Source organism: Plutella xylostella, chromosome 12 (assembly GCF_932276165.1).
Source record: "Plutella xylostella chromosome 12, ilPluXylo3.1, whole genome shotgun sequence".
In the NCBI taxonomy this organism is placed as follows: domain Eukaryota; kingdom Metazoa; phylum Arthropoda; class Insecta; order Lepidoptera; family Plutellidae; genus Plutella; species Plutella xylostella.
The window spans coordinates 2,839,584-2,862,890 of record NC_063992.1 but is presented as its reverse complement, the minus strand read 5'-3'; the positions used below and the strand labels follow the sequence as shown (position 1 = coordinate 2,862,890).

At 36.4% G+C, this 23,307-nt stretch overlaps 1 protein-coding gene and 1 long non-coding RNA gene across 9 annotated transcripts in view; one reads left to right on the top strand and one right to left on the bottom strand.

Moving 5' to 3' along the window:
* The window catches only part of LOC105388446 (CUGBP Elav-like family member 1), a 262,076-nt gene that overhangs the window by 124,310 nt on the left and 114,459 nt on the right, over nucleotides 1–23,307 (bottom strand). The window lies entirely within an intron of this gene.
* Nucleotides 20,647–22,563, top strand: LOC125489256. Its single transcript, XR_007266837.1, has 2 exons — nucleotides 20,647–21,431; nucleotides 21,965–22,563. It is a non-coding gene; the product is annotated as an uncharacterized LOC125489256 (long non-coding RNA).

The window sequence follows — 23,307 nt, the reverse complement described above, 5'->3', positions numbered from 1 at the left end:
AATATTTTCCTTTTTAATATCGCCAACAAAAGAATGTTGTATTCGCAGTAATGGAACCGATCCCTCGTAATTCCACTGGGTTGAGTCCGATACAGGGCAGATTCCGTCTATTTTCATATTTATACATTTATTAGCAACGGAATAACTATCGGGGCAATAGCAGCTTAATCCGTTCTTAGAATATTAGGTACTTTATTACTATTATTTTGACGTCCTACTTACGTCAATTAAGTGAATGAAAAATTTACTGTGTTGGTTGGAATTTGTGATCACGAAATACATAGGTATAAAAATATAAATATATAAGCTAAATATTGCACTTTCGAATCGAATGTACGATTTATTACGAGTTTTCATAGGTCATTTGGAGTCGAATTTGTACACAGACTAATTATTTATGTACCTAATATAAAATGACCCCCTGAGTCACCTCCATTCGGCTAACTATACCACCATACGCAGATGTATACTGTCTACGTACTACAATGGAGCTACATTATTTATATATTTTTTCATGGAAAACTTACATCAAAAGTATATGGAAAAAGTATAAAAGTGTATAGTTGAAAGTAGATAACAAGTTTTTACTTTTCGCTTTTTAAAAATATTCGTACCTATACGTAGCTGTAACTAAACACAAAACAAAATACAGTTAGCGAAGAGTATGCGGTGTAGTGTGATGCTGTAGTAAATAAATATTAATATTATAAATATTAATAAACATATTGTTTGCCGCTACTGATTGTTTCGCAATACTCATCACAAATTAAAGGTCATTTAAATGGAATTCTATTGGCGTTTAGGTTTCACCGAAATTCAGTACAATGCATTCGAAATTAGTGATGGAAATGTAAACAAAATAATTAAATATATTGAATTTTCAATAATTAAGATTGTAAACCACTTATGATATTATTAAAAATGCGGTATAGTTTAATGCAAACTGATGAAACTCTAACAAAGGCCTGGTTGAAAATACTTAATAATAGTAGATATCACAATCAGACTAATGTGTATGAACAATGAAACTTTGTTAAAAAAGTCTATTTATAACTGTATACTTAAGGGAATATTTGCCGGCCTCACCACACTTTATCAACGATAAAGCACAACTTTCGATCGCCTTTCAAAATATTTTTTTCAAACCCTCTCGCCTACGTAGCTTTTATTTATCAGCACAAAACAACTTGGAGACGACTTTGCTAACTTGTTTAGAAGTCGGGCCCAGGGAGTTCAATAAGTTTTCTGATTTATAGCGCCTTTCGTTCATTCAGCGCCGGCAAAACTTTTCACATGTGACGGGACACATATTTCACACAACCATTTTCAATCTTAATCGAAAGGACCGAAGAGCGAGACAGGAAGAACCCAAACCTCAAGTGTGAGCAAGACACAAAACGTATACGAAAAGAAGAAAGGGAAAGAATCGGCCCCTTCTAGTTTAAAATTCGAAAACCGAACTCATTGATATTCCAAAAAGGTTTTAGATCGAAGCGCGGACTCGATCAAATAAATTTTTAATAAAAGATTTAGTTGTTGATGATTTGTCGAAAAACTTATTTAAAAGTGATTTACAACATCGTTTGGGGGTTTAGATGACTATGTAAGCAGGGACTTCAGTTAGTGTTTACAAAATCTCTACAATATATTTAATATTCTTAAATTTCAATCGCAGTAAAAATAAACAATCTATAAAACAAAAAAGCGATCCGTAAATAGCAAACATAAACAAAAGCCGGTCGTATACGGCATGCCCGCGTTGAATTAATCTCAAAATATCTAGCACATTACAGTTTCCACTCCGGGAGCTGTGTGTTGACTCGCAAGATTTATATCTGGAGCACAAGTGTATGTGAGGTCTTACGAGATTGTCGCGGATTTGTTCCGTCTAATAAAGGATGTGGTTCAACACTCGTATTGTAAGGGTAACACGTTTTTCCGCCTTACTGTGTCTCCTTAGTCTGTTTTGTGTTCCGATAAACTGTAAGTACACTTTTAAAACTTTGATCTTAACAGTATTTACAACTTTTCTGATGTACGTTGTTATTCAGGTACTAAATAGTACATATTTCTTACATATAATGTATGAAATGTATGTATAAACGTATCATCTTTATTGATATTTTTATAATGACGATTAATTTACTTGAACAATTATTATTATCCAACGGTAATTATTCATGTTATGCTGCCGCTTAGTTTCGTAGCATCAGTGCTACGCAGCGTCGTAGCAGTGCTACGCGCCTACAAACCAGCTAGTGCTACGAAAAGGCGTAGCATTGTATCATTGACAGCAGCTAAGGTACTGTCTGGTACTGTCTAAGTTTAAAAAAATGTTGCTTTAAAGAATTATTATGCAATGACAATCATCATACAAAATTGGAGCTTATAAAGCAAAAACTATAGTTCCTGTAACAAAATTCACCCTAGCACTTGAAAATAACGGCCCCGAATATCATCGCTTCCAAAGATATCCCGTGGCCATGAGGCTATTGTGAAGCAAGATTAATTTGTACCTCATGCGTCCATTCCACGCGCGGCTATGATGCTGCAGAGAAAAGAAATGGATATTATAGGGAGCCGTCATGTCGGTGGAATACCACGTTATTGAGATGGCAAGGGAACGCGTCCACACGATCCATTGTTGTGATGACGTGTGGAATGTTGCGAGAGTCGGGTAGGCCTTTGCGAACAATACGGGGAATACGTTTTTGGATGTATTATGTAATAGAGCCAAATGTGCGACCGGTTGGTAATAATTTTGTTTATTGTATAGGTATTCGAGGACACTTAAATGTGACGTAAACAAAAAATTGTCGTCCGTGCACACAGGGGTATAATCGTGACAGTTCTGACATTGCGAAAAAGAGACGCTTAGCTACATTAAGCGTAAGAAAGAAACGTTAAGCTGTAAATGTTTTTTGTCCTTTTTGCTGTGGCGCCTGTTTACGTCAGTTCTCTGTGCCAAACAATGAAACAAATGAAAAATCTGTGCCAAACAAAGGCTGACAATTACAACAAAATTTTCTAAATGCTATTTATTTTTGATTTGCTAGTGATTTGTAAGTGTTTATTAAGTTTATTAGACTATTATCATCACTTAACGAGTGTGTGACATGGGTGGGTGGATTTTGTTCGGTTGTATAGAGCATATTGAACGAAAACACGATGGAATGATGGATGAGATATATTTTCACATGTAAGTAGATACTATCAAGTTTAACAAGCTTACATTCATCATAGTACTATCTATTGGCTCGATTTTAATATAAAACGATACTAATTTTAATACTGTAAGGTCTTTTAGTATCAGTTTTAAGTAAAAATTACGAGGTACCATATCATAACAAATCACATGGTGTTGCAAGTTATTGAAAATTTATTTTACCCACAAATATTATAGTATGCAAAGAAAATACTAGAAATTGTAACGGACTCGGGTTGGGTTTACAAATGGGGCGCACGAATTCGGTTTTTGTGAAGATTGTATTTTGTAGAAGTCATTCTCCTCTTTCAAATGAGGTGCCTCTCATTGTGAGGAAACGTTCGTTTCTTTTTTTTTCTTCCATGTGTGATTTCTTCTGTATAATATAAAGTTTATTGTATTGATACGAAATACGTGTTTCCTTTAAAAAAAAACCCCATCACATATTTGGCCCACGATTATAATGCTCATGCTCATCCATTTATCTCTTTCATAGGTTTCCGACAGAAAAAAAAATATCAAGAAAATGGATAGACATTATCGTCGCACAAATTGGGAACCAAGGAAACATACAAAAATTGTGTTCGGCACATTTTGAAGAGGATTGTTTCGATTGGACGAAGACAATGAATTATACAATCCACTCAGTTTGTGTATATTAAATAATTATATTAAAATCAAATAAGTATGTGTAAAGTTTTTTTTCTTATATCGTCGGTTGACAGGAAAAACTCACTAAGGCTGATTTTTCAATATTCAGATAAATGTTATCTGGGTAATACAAACATTGAGAAACATTGAGACGCAACAGCATCAAAATTATTTCCCAGCAAAACTTTTGTCTGGCTATTGAAAAATTAGCCTTTAGTGTCTTTTTCCTATCAACCGACGATATACTCAAGTTTTGTTTTTGTTATTATGATAAGTTAAATTTCCCCATATTTAGGTTTTATTTTTTTGTCGGCAACATCTATGGTTTGAGTGAGAAAGAGAATAGTGCACACGGCGATTGCGAATCTATTTGTAGTTGATCTGAGTCCGTGCATCAATCCAGTAGGTTTTTAAACATATAACGCCTTGTTATAAATTGAAGACTGAAGATCGTTAATGTTTAAACCAGACTATAGACTGATTTGTATGAAATCTCTGGACTATAATCTGTTCTAAATGAGACTTATTTTTAGTCTTCGTTTTATAATAACGGTGATAGATGCTAAGTCATCGTAGTTTAGACTAAAAAACCTTTGATACTAAAGGTAAACTTGTAAAGAGGCAAACTTATGATTCTTTCAATTCCAGTTTCAAATAATATTTCACGTAACAACCAAACGTTAAACGGTTAAATCATGAATCACATAAGGCAATTCCCGCACGCTTGTCATACAAAAGCAATAAAACAGCACATTAGTTCGAAACCTCCGACTCGAGGCGTCAATTCGCAGGCAATTCCCCGCACATGCAACACATCTCCTAATTACATGCGCCACTTCACTCTCTCGCTCAGCACTTTGGAACAATACGAAAAGGCATATTACCAGTGGGCCGAATCTGTACTTGTAAATGTTTGATTGTTTGTCAAAAAGAATAAAAGTTTTCGTTTTCTCGTACCTATTCAAAGTGGCGGCTCTAGCGAAAACTATAATTAGACTTTTGACAGATAATGTTTGCAGATGACAGTAGAAAACCTAAACGAAACACGTTTTCGTAAATTGCAAAACTCGTACTAGAGGCTCTCAACTGTACTGGTGTATCAAAAAAGGGAAAGTACTGAGAATCCGAAAAAAATCTATATGATAAAAAACCGTAAATAGCACACAGTTTTTACCACAGTTTTGTAGTTTTTTCTCACATGTTCACTTCTACCACTCCGCTAGTCGCAGGCGCCATCCCATTAATTCATATTCAAGAATCTTACGAGCACACTCGTTCAAATTGATATTAACGCCGATCGTGAAACTCTATGTAAAACGGGTAAGGAGCAAATTGAGAATTGGAAGTCGTTTACGCAATAAGGCGACTGAAATAGGGTGCATGAATTTGGTTACAAACCATTACTATTTATGATATAAATAAATTATAATTGTTAATTATGTGAGCATACATAAAAGGTGTTGTTGATTGCCGTGAGAAATAAACATACCTAGTCGTAATAGCATAGTTAAAGTTATCCACATGACCATCAGGTATGGTGGAACAACGTATACGAAAGCTGGCATATTTTTATCCATTTCAAGTTTGAGACTGATCTAAATTAGTCTTATTTCCTCACCATTTATCGAGAAAATCTATACGTGTATACAATTATGAAGAAGCTACAAGAGTAGCTCTATTCTAGCTCTATTCAAACAACGGTTGATGTGCGAATGATCGTTTATTACTCATAGTTGTTGTATAGGTTAGGAGTAAGTGTTGCCACACTACACGCAAAGCACTTACTTTATTGTAGATTTAAACTTGTCGCGAGTTGGCATCAAAATTTCCGGTTTCGCTCAAAAATCCCGCTCCAAAGGTATCCCTATTCTCGATTAGTACTTCGAAGTTGAAGCGTCGCATTCGACACGTGCTCACTGAAAACTTCGCTCAATAGGCGCCAACTGTGCCTGCGGCTGTGCCTACACATTACTAACGTCTTTAACTGAATTACGCTAAGAGTTATTATCCCATAACTTCGGTTGCGCGGCAGGCAATAAAGTGAGGCAGTAAACTTCATCTTCTAAGTTCGAGCATGGTAAGTTATTTACATTAGATTTTGGTAATTATTGATACAGTTCGCCCCTTCTTTGATTTTAGGGGCTTTGTCAGCGGCAGAGAATAGGGGTCTATTAGGGACGAGGCATTATTAATGAAGGCGCTACCTATTTTGATCCATCTTGAGACTAAGGTTATTGATGTTTTGCTGCAAACAAGTCAAGTTCTTCATTAGATAACTTACCTACTTTTCGCGTAAGTTTTGCATCTCCTGTATTCGAAAATTCGTAAATCCCACTCCTTTTTACCCAATTTCGTATTTTTTTCATGATCATGGAACAAGTAGGTATATTGACCTATTGAGTTCTTATCCACTTCATATTCTAATTTCAGCATTTTTTCGAGGTCGTTAAGGGCATTATGATAATATTTATGGCATATTAAAGGCCCATCGCATCGGCAGTTCTTAAGAAAAAATCACAGAAAGCGAATATTTTTTTTGGTGAAATTTGCGATATTTATAAGGTGAACTTTGTGCTAATGGAAATATAATAAATTATAGGCTGAGTATTTTATGTATCTTACAAATCTTATGTAATACCTACTTGTGGCATAACATAAATAATCAATTATGGGAACCTACCTAACATACTTTTTTAAAGGGTGATGATTACTTCAAACTTATGTTGTATGTAACCACTTTGTTGTTAAGAGTAAGAGACATAATGTAAGCTACATAAATATCCACTTACAATGTCGTCCTTTGTAGGTCTACCATCCAACTTTGTTGTAGCCAGGTAAAAGTATATTAATAAAACAACTTTTATTAATTTCCTTGCTCTCGCTCTGATAAATAAAGTCGGGGGGAAAACTCCAAAGTTAAACTCTCAATTGCTATACACATTTATAGTAACAACAAAGTGAATTTAATAATTTCACTCATCAAGTTCGGGGGCGGGCGGGAATTCGAAAGCCCGCTTCCCACGGTGCGTGATATCGCGGATGGACGCGGATCGGGGGGGTCACTCTCTAAGAAAACTATTGAACCTACATAAATAGCCACGTGTGAGCGTGCCGATTGCATGACAATTCTCGTTCGTTCCTTGATTTAGAAAGTGACCCCCCAGTACGGTGGGAAGGGTAGCGATGCACTGTGGAAAGGGCCACGTCCGTAATAGCTCGGGACCTAAATCTGCGCCGCCGTCCGCTGTGCGTTGTCATCAGTAGTATCGCACACTGTGGGTACTTAGCTTAATAATAAGTTTACAAGAAAACACCGTCGGTTCGGCGGCAGATGTGAAGGCAACACTGCTTTGCATGTTGAAGGTTCTTGAGATACAAAATGGCCGCGGGCCAGAAAGGTTGAGGATCTTAGAGATAAAGCGGAGCAATTAACCGGGCGGGTGTCAAAGAAATATGAATAATTGATTCGGTGGATAAGGGAAAACCGGTGTCAGTATTCATTAGTAGCAAGTGAAAGGTGTGAAATATACAATATTGACAATATTGAATAATAATATGATTGAGGTATTATCAGATAGAAATTGTATTAATCTACATCCATAATTCACAGATACATTATGAAATCTGATGTGATCCTACCTTACCGTACCTTTGGTTGTACGGAGCCCTTAAATGTAAAGTTTGCAAATAAAATTTAAAATATTTTAAAACTAATGGTTTTTTTAAAAAAGCTAATTCGTAGAAAATTCCAATGCATTACTTATAACATTTGTTTGTTATTTGGCCACTACATAATGACGAGAACTGTCCATTCACACATACATGAATGTCCGTTGACTTTCGACCATACTTTCATCCAAACATTCCTACAGTCAATTTTACCGAAGGAGCTGGCAAAAATAAAATCTACATTATTCACCGCCCGAATCCCCCCAAAATGGGCAAAACGTCTCACCATAATAATGGAAACGGCCAAGAAGCACAAACAACGTTCCAAATTGAATTATCTTTATAGCACACAACTGTTTATCCACTGCAAATATATCGTGATATCTCGCGGCGTCTCCATCTTCGGTATAAATCTGTGGAAACGACGTTGGCACACCTCCAGGGGGCGTCCCACCTGGTGGAACGCTCCTGTGGAGAATTCGCATTGCAGATCGTCGACGTTTAAGACTAATCTCTGCATTTCGCGACGTCTTAAGCAAGAGGCCAATAAAATTTACGCCGTTAAGTCTTAAGTTAGTGCTGGAACTTAACAGCTCTATGACCCGCGCTAAGCTGAGGATAATGTGATGTTACAATGGGATTCGAAATTTTATACGTTATACAAATGCAAAATTTCCAGGTGCTACAATTTAAGTTCTGCTATTATCATAGCTAGCTGCACGCGAAAATATTAATAATTCTCAAAACGACACCGTTCAGAAGATAAATATCATTCCTTGTTTTCGCCTTCCTCCGTTAGCGATATTCCTTATTTGAATCACGAGCATCCATCTTGCGTTCCATTGTTCGATATTCAAATCAGACCGGCCGAGCTCTGCCGCTGGCTGGTAACTACCAGGAATTTTTACGAGAAATAACAATTATAATTTTATTTCCTCTTCCTATCCGGGGTGAATAACTTAATGATGTGCAAATTTACTGCAGGCCAAAGTTAGTGGCCCCAAATTTAGCCGAAGCCTTTTACACAGCTAAGGACACTTAGACTCAGATCCATATTCATGAGTTCTTAACTTGGTAGCGTATTTCGATTCGCTCACTTTCTCGACAGTGGGTTTTCTATTCAATTAATTCCCGATATCGGTATAGCTATCTGGAATGGTACCACTTAAGGCACGGCGAAGAGGATTCTACCTCCCTATGAATATTGCAAAAAGTACTCGGGCTAACAAGTTGGGGCGGGGGTGCAGGTGTCATTAGGCACAATCAATGTTTGGCGCAAGGGCATCAAAGTTACTATTTCTAGTACGCTTGCGGGAATTTGAGCCCTTGAAATGTTTGTAGACTCAACTCTACCCAAATAAGAAAGGATAAACTTTATAAATATACGCAAAAAGCTGCCACAAAAAGGTTCTCTGACAAAAACCTTTACCTTTTCTGGCTAGAGCTACCTAGTTTGGTGGCTTTATAATAATGAATTTATTGCCAGTTATGTGAGCTCTCAGTTGCCTTGTGGAAACGTGACCCAAAGAATTTTTGTCACATTTAGCCTGCTGTAACGCAAATTTACTGACCCAAAATACTCTGGATTGTTGGGTGTTATTAAATACTTTATGGTTGAAATTACACTATGTACCGAGGTGTTAAATCACCGACCGCTAACTGACCTATTTAAACCGATAATTATGTTGTTTATTCTAGGGCATATTGGTTAAAAAGCTGTGATTTGTGAAAGTCATTAAATTATGTATTGGTATATATAATATTTAAATTCTACGTATCGTATGAATGGGTGCCATTTAATTTAAACTCTATTCCCAAATAAGGAGTAGATCGCTGTTCACAATTAATAATTACAACAAACGAAATTAAATCCAAAGTTTTTGATGAACGTAACTTTTGGAGAGATCTAAGGAAGTTTATTATTATTGAACACTCATCAGGTTTCGGAAGCTCCCGCAACTTAATTCAAACAAAGGGCTGTGTTTTACATGAAAATATTCACTCAGTAATTCATTTCAAAGACAAGAGTTTTTAATCATCTAAAACCTAACCGAAATTAAACCTCTATTGATTACAAATTACGCCATAAAAACACGAACCCATACATCAAAATGAATACCTATATAATTATTTTCGGTCGAAAAACAAAAACCATGAACTAACCATAATGGAATATTACCTTCATATTTACACCCAACTCTGGCCGACAATAAATCCAAATGCAATAAAGAAAGGCCACTCTAATGCTCGCATTTGGCCACGCAGCCTGACCTCGCCACCGCTTATTACATGTATATTTCTTACCGCTGTCAGAGGAAAAACCGCAAGAGAAACCGCACGAGAACGCATCGCGCCACTATACGTAGCTCACGTCAAACGCGGTCGTACTAAGCCGGGTCCAGACGAGTGTAACGTGTAATGTAACATTACGAGTAATTTAGCGTCAACAGTGTGGACGGCACACGAACTCAACCAAACGAGCACTGCGAGCGCTGCGAGCTGTGTTCGTGCGAAAAACCGACAGCCGATGGATCAACCGCGAGCGTTACATGTAATGCTCGTTGTGACATCCACACGTAGAATTCGTGTTACATTTGACGGAAAATAACATAACATGTTACACTCGTCTGGACCCGGCTTTAGGCCAAATATACGACCACGGTATTTACGCCGGCAAAGCGCTTCTTCTGCCGGCCAACGAAGGGTTGAACGATGGGGTCGCATAATTTATAAGCCATGTAACTGTTTTTTAAATTTGGAATCAGCGTTTTTGCGGGGTATCGTTTTGTGTAACCCCTCTTTCTAATGATATTGAATTAGAATATTTATAGGGACTACGGAAATGTTTTTAAACTGGATCAAATTTCCAAATATACAGTGTTGTATGTACTTATAGTATGTGGGTATGATCAGTTAATAAACCAGTTGCATTATAGACGTCACGCGTTTCACTGCTTCTCCTCTGCTCCCGATACTACATGGTGTCAGGTGTGAGCTTACGCGAAAAATATAGTTTACTATATCACGGATAGTGCATTTATTGTGTTGTGTACGTATAATTTCGATAAAACACGATGCCTAATAACGATAAACCGGCTATATTATCTTTGCAACAGCCGGCCGCCATGGAACAAGATGGCAACATGGCGCTGAATTGGAAAGAATGGAAGTGCGCATTTGATTTCTTTCTAATAGCTTCGGGTCGTGATTCAGCATCGGACAAAGATAAGTGTGCGTTATTTCTACATGTTATAGGCAAATTCGGTCGAGAATTATATGAAGAGTTAGAAATCAGTAGCACAGATAAAGATAAGTACAACGTGCTATGTGAAAAATTTGAAACAAGATGTAATCCTGAGAAAAATGTCAATTTTGAAAGGCATTTGTTTTTTGAAACAATGCAAACGAGTGAGACATTCGAGAAATACTTGTCTAAGTTAAAACAGAATAGTAAAACTTGTGAGTTTGGTGAACTACGTGATAGCCTGATCTTGACGCAACTCATAAGAGGCATAAAGGACGTGCATTTACGCGAACAGCTGTTGCGTCAGCGCAGTCTGAAGCTGGAGGAGGGCATCCGCTGGTGCCGGGCGGCTGAGGTGGCGCAGGCGCAGGCGGAGCAGGTAGGCGCGGGCCCGACGGCGCTGGGAGAGGTCGCCGGCGGAGCGGGCGGCAGCGTGGAGGCGCTGCGGACCCGGCCTGCTGCCGCCCCCGCCGGGGGCTCCGGGGGCCGCAGCCGCGGGGCGCAACCGCTGCGCCGCCGGCCGGCCCAATCGACGTGTTATCGCTGTGACCGTATTCACGCGAGAAATAGGTGTCCGGCTTTTAATGTGCAGTGCTATCGGTGTAATAGAAAGGGCCATTTTGAAAAGTGTTGTGAAATGAGTAGTCGAAATGTGCGCGAAGTGGAATATGAATCTAATGACGATAACAAATCATTTGTTGACGGTGACGGACAGTGCGAGGACTTGATCATCGACGCGCTCGCGTCGGAGAGCGCGGAGGGAGCTTGGTATGCGACAATAGATGTTAATGGTATGTGCATTAAGTTTAAACTCGATTGTGGGGCAGATGCCTCTGTTATGTCTTACGATAATTTTAAAAAACAGGGATTTAAAGACGACATTCTATGTAAAGGTAACTTAATATTGCGTGAGGTTAGCAAACGGTGTTTACCCGTAAGGGGATATTTTATTGCCTCGTTATCAAAAGGAGGACGAGAGATAGAAGAAAAAATATATGTATTGGATGTAAAATGTAATAGTTTGTTGGGTAGAAGTGCATGCCATAAGCTAAAGTTAATCACAAGAGTAATGAATGTTAACAATATCGAGTATGTCCAAAAAACTTATATTAATAATTACAAGGATTTATTTGAGGGTATAGGTTGCCTGCCCGGTGAATACAATATAGAAATAGACAAATCGGTGCGGCCCGTCGTAAATGCAACTCGAAAAATTCCGATAAAATTACGAGGCGCGCTGGAGAGCGAGTTACAGAGTATGGAGCAAGCTGGGGTGATCGTGCGCGAGGAGGGCCCCACGGACTGGGTGTCCAGCGTGGTGCTGGTGGCGCGGCCGGACGGCAAGCTGCGCGTCTGTCTCGACCCGCAGCATCTTAACACGGCTGTCAAACGGTTTCATTTCCAGTTTCCAACTATTGATGAAATAGCAGTCAATCTTTCGGGAGCTAAATATTTTACAAAGCTGGACGCTAATAAAGGTTTCTGGATGATGAGATTAAACGATTCGAGTTCTAAGCTCTGTACCTTTTCTACACCGTTTGGCAGGTATAGGTATTTAAGATTACCGTTCGGTATATCGAGCGCCCCGGAAATTTTTCATAATGAGATGATAAAAATGTTTAGAGGTAAAGGAGTTGAGGTTTTCGCTGACGATATTTTAATTTATGCCACGACAAAGGAAGAGCATGACAGTATTTTAAAGAAGGTTTTAGAAAAAGCGAGAGAGTATGGTGTGAAGTTCAATAAAAACAAATGTGTATTTTTCAAAACGAGCATAACTTATTTAGGCTTCGTATTTGATGAAAGGGGTATGAGACCTGATGATGCTAAAACTCGTGCGATAAGAAATATGCCAATTCCCGAATGCCGTAAGGATTTGGAACGATTTTTAGGTTTAGTAAATTTTGTGTCCCGGTTTATTCCTAACTACTCAGAAGTATCGGCCCCATTACGAGATTTAATGAAAAGAGGTCGAGAATGGGAGTGGCACAGTGCTCAGGAGCTGGCCTTTAATAAATTAAAGTCATGTGTAGTGAACGCTCCCGTCCTACGATACTACGACCCGTCGGAGCCGCTGACGCTGTCGGTGGACGCGTCGGGGCGCGGGCTGGGCGCCGTGCTGCTGCAGGGTGTATGAGATTTCATCAGTTTGTGTATGGGCACAAAAATGTAACTGTTGAAAGTGATCACAAACCTTTAGAAGCAATATTTAAAAAAAGTTTGAATGAGACGCCTGCGAGGTTGCAAAGAATGAGGTTATTATTACAAAAATACACTTTGTTTATTCGCTACTTACCGGGTAAATATATGTATATAGCGGACGCGCTTTCTCGCGCCGCGACAGAGTCAGCTGATGATGATTCAAAAGTGCATGATAAGGTTGAGGTCCACGTGAATGCACTGTGTGGAAGCGTTAACTTTTCGAGTGATAAATTGGTTTGTGTGCGTGAGGAGACTAAGAAGGATGAGTCATTAAAAATAGTATCCGATTATTATAATGAAGGTTGGCCTCATACAAAAAATTTGGTTAAGGGTATGGCAAAGCCATATTGGCCAGTGAAAGAAGAGCTATATGTAAACGACGGAATAGTTTTTAGAAATGAGAGGGTCGTTATACCGGTTTCGTTAAGGAAGGAAATTCTCAATAGAATTCATGAAGGTCACTTAGGTATGGAGAAGTGCAAGCGACGTGCCAAGGAGGCGGTCTACTGGCCCGGCATGAGCTCCGACATCGAGCACGTGGTGAGTGCGTGCGAGGCGTGCGCCCGCCGCCGCGCCGCGCCGCCGCGCCAGCCGCTGCAGCCGCACGCCGCGCCCCCGCGCCCGTGGCACACGCTCGCTACAGATATATTCGAAATAAAAAATCGGTATTACCTATTGATCGTTGATTACTTTTCAAAATTTGTTGAGGTCGTTCAGTTAGCAAACTTACAAAGTATTACAATAATTAATCACATGAAATCAATTTTTTCAAAGTTTGGGATACCAAGTAGATTGATATCAGACAATGCAGGTTCGTATGTGTCAGCCGAGTTTAAAAAATTTACTGATGCGTGGGAGATTGAACACATTACAAGTTCTCCATTGTATCCGAGGTCGAACGGTCTAGCGGAACGCAACGTGCAAACTGTAAAGCGGATACTGATAAAAGCTAATGAACAGGGTCAGGATCCCTACTTAGCGTTGCTTAATTTTAGGAATACGCCTATCACCGGAGAAACATATTCCCCTGCGCAACTGCTAATGGGAAGGAGGCTAAATGATAAACTTCCGGTTAGTGACAAAAAATTAGATCCTAAACCATATGATGCGAAAGTTGTAGAATCAGAACGGAAAAAGCGGACGGCCGCAATGAAATCAAATTATGACGTAGGCACCCGTAGCCTACCGCCGCTGCGTGCCGGAGACGCCGTGCGCGTGCAGCGAGACTCGCTGTCGCAGCGCGCGCGCGTGCTGCGCCCCGCCGGCCCCGCGCACCCCGCCTCCTACTGGCTACAGACCGAGGACGGCGCCGTGTACCGCCGCAACCGACAGCACGTGCTGCTGATGCGCCAGCGCCGCCCCGGCCTCGAGCCGGCCGCGGGGGAGCCGCCCGCCACCACCGCGCCGCCGCCAGCTGTGCCACCGCGCTCCCCGGGCAATGACCCGCCGCCGCCGCCGCCAGCTGTTAGTCGCACACAAGGCTTATACGTCACTAGGTCGGGCAGGCAGGTTGTACCACCCAAAGTATTTCATTGTACGTAAAATGCTTATACTTGTACTTACCTTCATTAGGCATGTATTCTGCTGTAAAAGATAGTTTTTTTTACGTTAGGTAGCTAAGTTAATTAATTACACTAGGATTGTTAGATTGTAACTGATGTATTACTGTTCATATTTAATTAAACCCAAATATAATAATAGATAATAGCTTTAAGTTTAAGACTTTAAGATTGGTTATACGTATTCTTACTTAAAATGTTATAGGTAGGTAGTGATAATCATTCACATATTGTTGGTGCTCCTGGACTTATGTTTCATAGTTATGATTCTCAAGCATAAATTGTATTGATTGTTTGTTAGTTAATACAAGATAAGGGAGGAGATTATGTAATACTTACAGTATATAATACAGTTTATATTTGTCAAAATATTTGTTAGCGTTTAAATTTACCAATGCTATTCTTTACTAATATCAAGCTACTTATTTCATCATAGGTCCGGCCGGATTACTAGATGTAGCTAGGAGTTGTTCTTTAGTTCATTTAGTTTCTATATTGTCTGTGATTCGCATTGACTGGCCGGTCACTGGATTCATGCGGATTCATTCAATTCAAGATGGCAGAAAAAACAAGAATAACTTTTAAAAGACTTCTGTTTGTTATTAGATTCCTTTTTGAATAGTTTGTGTTCCTTATAAAAGTATTTTACTTCAAACTTCCTGAGTGTCTTATTTTCAGCATCTTCTATAGTACCAAGCTAACATTTCAGAATTGAGATGAGTAAGTCTACGCCCACCGGTAAGTGAATTTATTTCTGTGCTTAGTTATGAAAATTGTTATGGATATAACAATATGCAGTTTCTATGATTACTGAAAAGAAATTTACGTATTATTAACCACTATCTTAAGAAATTAATATCACGTAAAGTCCAAATAAGGTTATAAAAGGTAAAAACGCGATCATCACGCTATATTTGGCGAAAATTTTATCATTGTGATTAATTTCATTATCGAAAAGTGCAAAACACAGCTTTATAAGGTAGATTTGTATTAAAACTGTTGTCTTGCAAACAGCAACAGTGAATGCAAAGTACTTTACTTTACTTTATTTGAAATATCGCGTGCGTATTAGGCCTAAATGCAAAATGGAGAATTCGCAATTCCTCCCATTATTGTGAATTAGCAATAGCAACTGTAGCAAGTCAATAATTAATAATCATAAAGTTTATTTCTCTTTGATTTAATTGATCAAGTAATAACTGAATTTTTAGCATGAACTGACGATGTAATATCCTACAGAAAAAATCTTAATACCGCGATGTAATATCCACCATGGAATGCCAACCCTACTTTAGAGTATTGTACTCTATATCATTTAAGCGTGATTTATAATCTATAACACTAATAGAGTACGCTAAAATAGCCTTTTTTTTACACATTTTTACTAGTCATATAATATTACGCAAAAACACATAATCAAAACCAAAAAAGTCGACTATTTACTTTGGACGATCTTGAACGCAGCCACTTATGTCAAACGTCAAATGTCACATGTGACAAGTTATTTTGAGAAGTTTTTGAGGTTTGTTTTGTTTGTGACTTTGGTTTTGTTTGTTTGGAATACTTTTATCCATTCGTTATAACGTGATTGATGAACATTGATAACGCCGATCAAGCATCCTGTACTGATAATAATAACGCAAGTACCCCATCTAAAAATCGAAAAGTTTTGACGAAGAAAAAAAAAAGGACACAGAAGTACACACAACTTTGGGAAAATGAGTTTTCATGGCTAAGAAAAGACTCAGAAAGTGATACAAATGCAAAATCCATAATCTGTGGCGAAGTTTTCTCTCTATTCCATCAGCTGGAGTTGTACACGTACGTAAGAGTGTTTGATTTTTCTTCTGTATGCTATCTGTTGACGAAAATGTTTTGTGTGTGTGTATGCTTTAGTGAAGGTGCATGCATCATCTATTTAAAATCTTTTCAGATATATCATTTCATTATACCCGCATGCTTACATTATTTTCTGTCATTTTGTTTTCTTATTTTCGAATCAATTATAAAAAAAAATACAACATATGAATTAAAACTATACATTGAATGCCTCACCATTGAGACAATAGATAAACAATACTCCAATATACCTATTAGTTATCATACCACCCAGGCGGTTCAACCTGGCTCACAAACTGTAAAATTTTGTTGAACTTCTTTCTTTAGGAAAAACTTTTAACAGGAAAGATAAAGATGTCCTAATAATATAAGTTATCTATATGAAAGTCAAATACAGAGATTAGTCGAGAACATTAAATTACCATTTAGTGGGGTACAAACGTGTAACGTACCTTGGGTCAAAACAAGCATTTTTACTTTTATCTTAATTTAATAAAATCCGGCCACACTAAAGCTTTAGCACAAATACTAGTGATAATAGATTATATATCCTACCGAATAAAGAAAATTTCACATTCATATCTTAGTTGTACGCTGCGATAGCTTCATTCAAAGTTGGGGTAGTCGAAAATGTCCCTGGGTACGTTACGTTACCCTACCTATTTAATCATGACCTGTAACAGCTGTATTGCATTTTAACGTTACATTCATTTATTATTGTAAAGGTTTAGCATTACATTACTAACTTTCTTGCTTCCAAATATTATTGTGGATAGTAAGTACCTACCTGTATTTTAAACAAGTCAGGATATAAACAATGTCCAAAAAGATCAAATAGCACAGTCTATTCTGTGTAATTCATAGATATTATTATTATACATCGCAACAGGCAGGTCAAATCAGAAGTATTAATTAATACTATTAGTAATATCTGCAAAATCCAAGACGTATAATGTATTTTTTCTTGCTTGGCGCGGATCTTGAGCGGCCTTGGAGTGTCTTTTTATTTGAATTAATTTCAAAACAAATTTATGAAATGAAACATAAATACACATGAAATGCATAGAATGATTGATTTCGTAATTAAACCATTTATTCAATTCTTTATTTGTGAACATAGGTAATGTATGAATAACAGGTGTTCAGCAGAATATTGAGATCTGAGAGTACAAATCATGCACACATGCTATTTCCATAATTTAAACATTAGGTACAATAAATAATGACTTAACGAATTGTGTTAATACAAGTACAATAATGCCTCAATTAATAAATATCAATGTTGAATAACATTATTAATTTTATAATGTCATAGTGTATCATCAGTCAAATATTTATGTATAATAATGAGCATTTTCCTACTAGTAACTCATATAATTCCTTTTGAAACGAATCATAACTTAAACTGTGGACCTCCACAGTACCTAATTGGGAATTTCATTAAAACAAATTTTGGTCTCATACACAATATGTTATTTCTTCATCAATGCTGTTTTTACGACGGAAAACTTACGTTATTAATATATTGTGAACTACCTTATTAATCTGTTAAGAGTCTGGGAGACTTTGACAAACAAACATTTGTTTTACAAAAACCGCAACTTCATATATGTATAAAGATGGAAAAGTAAGTATTTTGGCTGTAGTTAATTTGTTTAATTGTATTTTTATTAAAAAGGACACACAAAGATTGTTTACCTTTTGTGCTGAGTGAGAGTGAATGTACATGCAATCACCCATTTTATGACATATTATTATCCGTATTAGTTTCAATATGGGTCTTTTCCAACACCTTTAAGAAGGCTGGACGTCTCAGACAACTTTTAAATCTGATAACATTATTTCCGTAGTTTAAAAACATTAAGTATAAATACATGTTATTATTCTGTTAGTAAATACCACTAGGTCCCTAAGTTTTGAATACTTTATTCATGATCTGCTAAATAAATATAAACTACCATAGGTATATTACAACTTTAATGTTTATGAAGTGTTATATTTTGTATTTTTAAGTACCTACTGCTTTGTTGAGTTTTAAGGAAAAGTCGTTATATCGTATAGGAGACTATGATAATGGAAATTATATGTATTTACTTAGAATTAAAACTAATGTAACACCAACATAGTTGCAATGATAATAATTTATATTATGATTATAAGCAATTTTAGAAAACAATATTTGTATTCCTAGACTTAGCAAAAGCCTTCATCTTTATTAGATAAACTTAAACGGGATTATATCCCATGCATTATCATGATACTATCTTACAAATGTCTAACAACAAACAAATTGCGGAACCTGGAATATTCTCTCTCTTCTTTATTGGTTTTCCATGACTTGTTAATACTAAATATAAATAAAACTAACTATTGACCAGTTTCCATACATAACAATGCTCAGCCTCACATTGATTTCAATCTAAAAATGCTTACATTTTGTGAACTTTAAAACTCAAACTACAGTGTGAAAATATCAATTATGCTCTGTCCATTATATTATTGGTTTTTGGACAGTTGAAATCCCATACATTTTTGACGACTAAAAGGAAAACCAACTTTACTTACCAGACATAAGGAAGCGTCATAAAAAAAAACAAAAACATAGTGGAAGCTATATAAGTCTCTCGAGTTGATAATCACCTTGGTGTGAATCACATAACGTCAACAACACAGATATAATTAAAAACTATACCATAGGTACTATTTGTTTATTTATTTATTAATTTATTTAAATAAGGAACACGACTACTGACCACATATACAGTCTAACTATAGTCATGGAAGTAAAGAGTGCGAATTTGTGGAGACTTTGTCATTGCCTGTTGAATACTTACAGTTACAGTTAATTATATTAGGAAATAAAATAGCAATTGACTATATCGTTTAACGGATTGGTGCTTAGATGAAGGTAATAGATCAATTTAATACGGTATTTTACAATTAGTTCGGATCAATTTCAGTTCTGGACTTTATAAATAGACTGTAAAGCTTTTGCACAGTCAGTCATCACATCAGTTACTTTAAATATCCCTGTAGGAACTGCCAAGAACCCATCTCATACTATTTGGGCATAGAGCAGTAATTAAAACAAAATATTTCAAATCTATTTTATTTCCTACATTTCAAATATATATTTTATTTGTGACGCCGCTGGCTTGCTGACGTAGAGGTTCAGAATTAATTATACATGATCTTACTTTGCTGGCTTTATTTACAAAAGGAGAAGTCAAACAAAGTGACATTATCCTATATATAATCAAATATTCTATATTCAAAACTCGTAATAAGCCCACGTCCTCATAATATGGCGAGGTTGACATAGTACCTACATACAAATTTCATTCCATTGGGCCTATCATATATAAAGATAAAAATTCAATAAAACAAAATTAAAAAATAAACACCCTTTACATAAAAACGTAGAAATGATTTGATGAAACCTACTTTCAAATACAATTAACCTAACAGTCCTCCACTATTCATAACAAGGTGAATGAAATACTCTAGATCAATCTGAAGGCAATGACGGAAACAATAAAAAAAAAAAAAAACGAAGTACTTATAAAGAAATGTTTTTAAGAGTCTTTATTGTACTTATCTACAAATAAAAATAGTAGGTTAAATTAATGCACTGTACTTTCTTTGAATATGCTGACATCGATGAAATTTATAATGAGATAGGATATTTAATCAATATTTTGCACATATTAAAAAAAAATTAAGTATACAGTAGCGATAGCGGTCACCAAACTAAGCTTGGTCTGTATCTTGAGGTACCATTGGTATCTAAGTATTTTCTAGTTTTAATTATGCCGACACTGAAAAGGCTGTTAATTAAAGGTAGCTATAAGCACCTACTTGTATTTACCTCTACATATTTTTATTTTATTTAATCCTTTATTGCACAAATATAAAAATAAGTGTACAAAGGGTGGACTTAATGCTACAAGCATTTTCTACCAGTCAACCCACAGGAGGTGTTTTTACCTACTTATATGTGTTTACCTACTTGCTGAATGCTTGATTGTAAATTCTTATTATGGCATGCTAATTATTACCATGCACCATGTAATATGCACAAATATTGTCATGTTATGTAATGATACTCTCAAATATTTATACTCTTGATTTTGCAACTCATATGCATACTAACTCTAATTATATTATATTCATTTGATAGAAAACTTAATACTTAAGATACGGTCAATTTAAAATAATTAATATAAAATTCCACGAAACTTTAACTAATTATAATATAATCATGTTACAATATAATAGGAATACCTACATTATGAGAATATGGAAAGAAAATACTTACATTTTATACACATAATACAAGAATGTATTGGAAATATTGGAATATTAAGAGAATGGCTGTCTAAAGCTCTATTAAATCAAGATGGTTAACACACTTTAATAAAATTACAAAGAAAATGTTGATTTAATATGAAGACACAAGAATATTAGAATTAAAATATAATAATTTGAATACATTATGAGAACATGGAAAGAAACTTACATTTTATATACATAATTATATTATGAGAATGGCTGTCTGAACAGTATTGTCCTAATAAATCAAAATGTTTAACACACTGTTGTTATTATAATAAATGATGATTTAAATATAAAAATACAAGAATATTATATATAAAATAGAAGAATTGGAATATATTTTGATACTAAGATACCTGCATTATAAATATATTATGAGAATGGATGACCGAACAGTATTGTTCCGATAAATGAAGTTGAATGGTATGCTGAAGTGCAAGCGGTGCTCACACAAGGATGTGATTGGTATGCCGAAGCACAAGCGGTACTCACTGAATGATAATACACACACTTTAATATTGTTATAATAAAAGGTGAATGGTATGCCGAAGTGCAAGCGGTGCTCACACAGGGTTGTGAATGGTATGCCGAAGCACAAGCGGTGCTCACCTAATGATAATTAGTATATAGTGGCTGGTATGCCGAAGTGCAAGCGGTGCTCACACTGGGTTGTGAATGGTATGCCGAAGCACAAGCGGTACCCACTATACTATTTATCTGATAAAGAGTAAGTATGTTGTCCGAGTATATGTGGCTGGTATGCCGATGTGCAAGCGGTACTCACACTGGGTTGTGACTGGTATGCCGAAGCACAAGCGGTACCCACAATACTAGTGACATTTTATATGTAAACTAAGCCTATATTTCTTATAATACTCTTATTAAGTATAATAATACTTTCTTTCACTTTAATGTTACTCAAAATAAATAAAGATTATGTTTAAATTTTAAAAATTATATCAGAAACAAAATCATATAAATATTCAAATAATCACTATTTAATTTACCTACTCGTACGAATTAATTTGATTTATTCTGCTACGAGGCCATTGTCCAGCAGTAGAAGACTAATAAGGAGGCCATTGTCCAGCAGTAGAACACTAATAAGAAGGCCATTGTCCAGCAGTAGAACAACAATAAGGAGGCCATTGTCCAGCAGTAGAACACTAATAAGGAGGCCACTGTCCAGCAGTAGAACAATAAACAAAAAAAAAAAAAAAAAAACAACTAATTAATATATAATTTGTGTACCTATTTCAGATTCTGAGGAACAATGAACATACAGTGTAGCCGACCAAAAATTCACCTAGCAACGTTGCAGCGTAGCAGACCAGCGTCAGACCAGCATTAAGTACATCAATAAGAACAGCCGGAATATGGTTTACTAATTACTTATAGTCTCTTTGAGTTTTGTTTTAATTATGATTGCTAAGTGCATTTAATATCACCGCATAGATATAATAACTTTATTAATTTTGCTAATTCATTCAGTTTGTTAACATAAATTTAGAACTTGTTAGTTAGCGTTCGAATGGCCGACAGGGAATGGGGACATTCCCAATAACAGGACGGCCGACTGTTAGCGTTTAAATTTACCAATGCTATTCTTTACTAATATCAAGCTACTTATTTCATCATAGGTCCGGCCGGATTACTAGATGTAGCTAGGAGTTGTTCTTTAGTTCATTTAGTTTCTATATTGTCTGTGATTCGCATTGACTGGCCGGTCACTGGATTCATGCGGATTCATTCAATTCAAGATGGCAGAAAAAACAAGAATAACTTTTAAAAGACTTCTGTTTGTTATTAGATTCCTTTTTGAATAGTTTGTGTTCCTTATAAAAGTATTTTACTTCAAACTTCCTGAGTGTCTTATTTTCAGCATCTTCTATAGTACCAAGCTAACATTTTGTACTTAAACTTATCGTACATTTGATCATTGGTAGTAGTAGGTACCGTTAGAACTAATTTCTTATCTTTCATAAAATAGGATTTGTTGATTGTTTGGTAGTATAAGGGAAGAGATGTTGTATGTACTTATAGTATGTGGGTATGATCAGTTAATAAACCAGTTGCATTATAGACGTCACGCGTTTCACTGCTTCTCCTCTGCTCCCGATACTACATACAGGATGTGGTGAGAAGGTGGTCTCACAAAATTATTATTTGATTCAAACATTATTTCAATGAAGTTGAAAATCTCTCTAAATACTAAATATCTTTTCGATGGGATAAAAAAGTGGTAGGTCAGGTGGAACAAGTGTGTTGAGCTAGATGGAGACAATGTTGAAAAAAATGAAGATAAAGCCCCTTTCTTTAATTTTCTTGGTAGGGCTTATAACTTTTGGATCTACCCTAATAGGTATATATAATTATCTCCTGATTAAGTTATTTTTCTTAAAAAAAATATGTTTAGGTATGGGTAATCCGTTTCATAAAGCCCTCTTAGGGCATGTTTTTCCATCAGCGATTACATGCACCCAAATCGGAAAAGACAACGTTTCGTTTCCGCATCGAAATAATTGACAAAATAGCGCCCCGCGCGGCCGCAGCAACCAGCGACTCGTCTTACCACTGTGCTCGGTGAAATTTCAATTGCTATA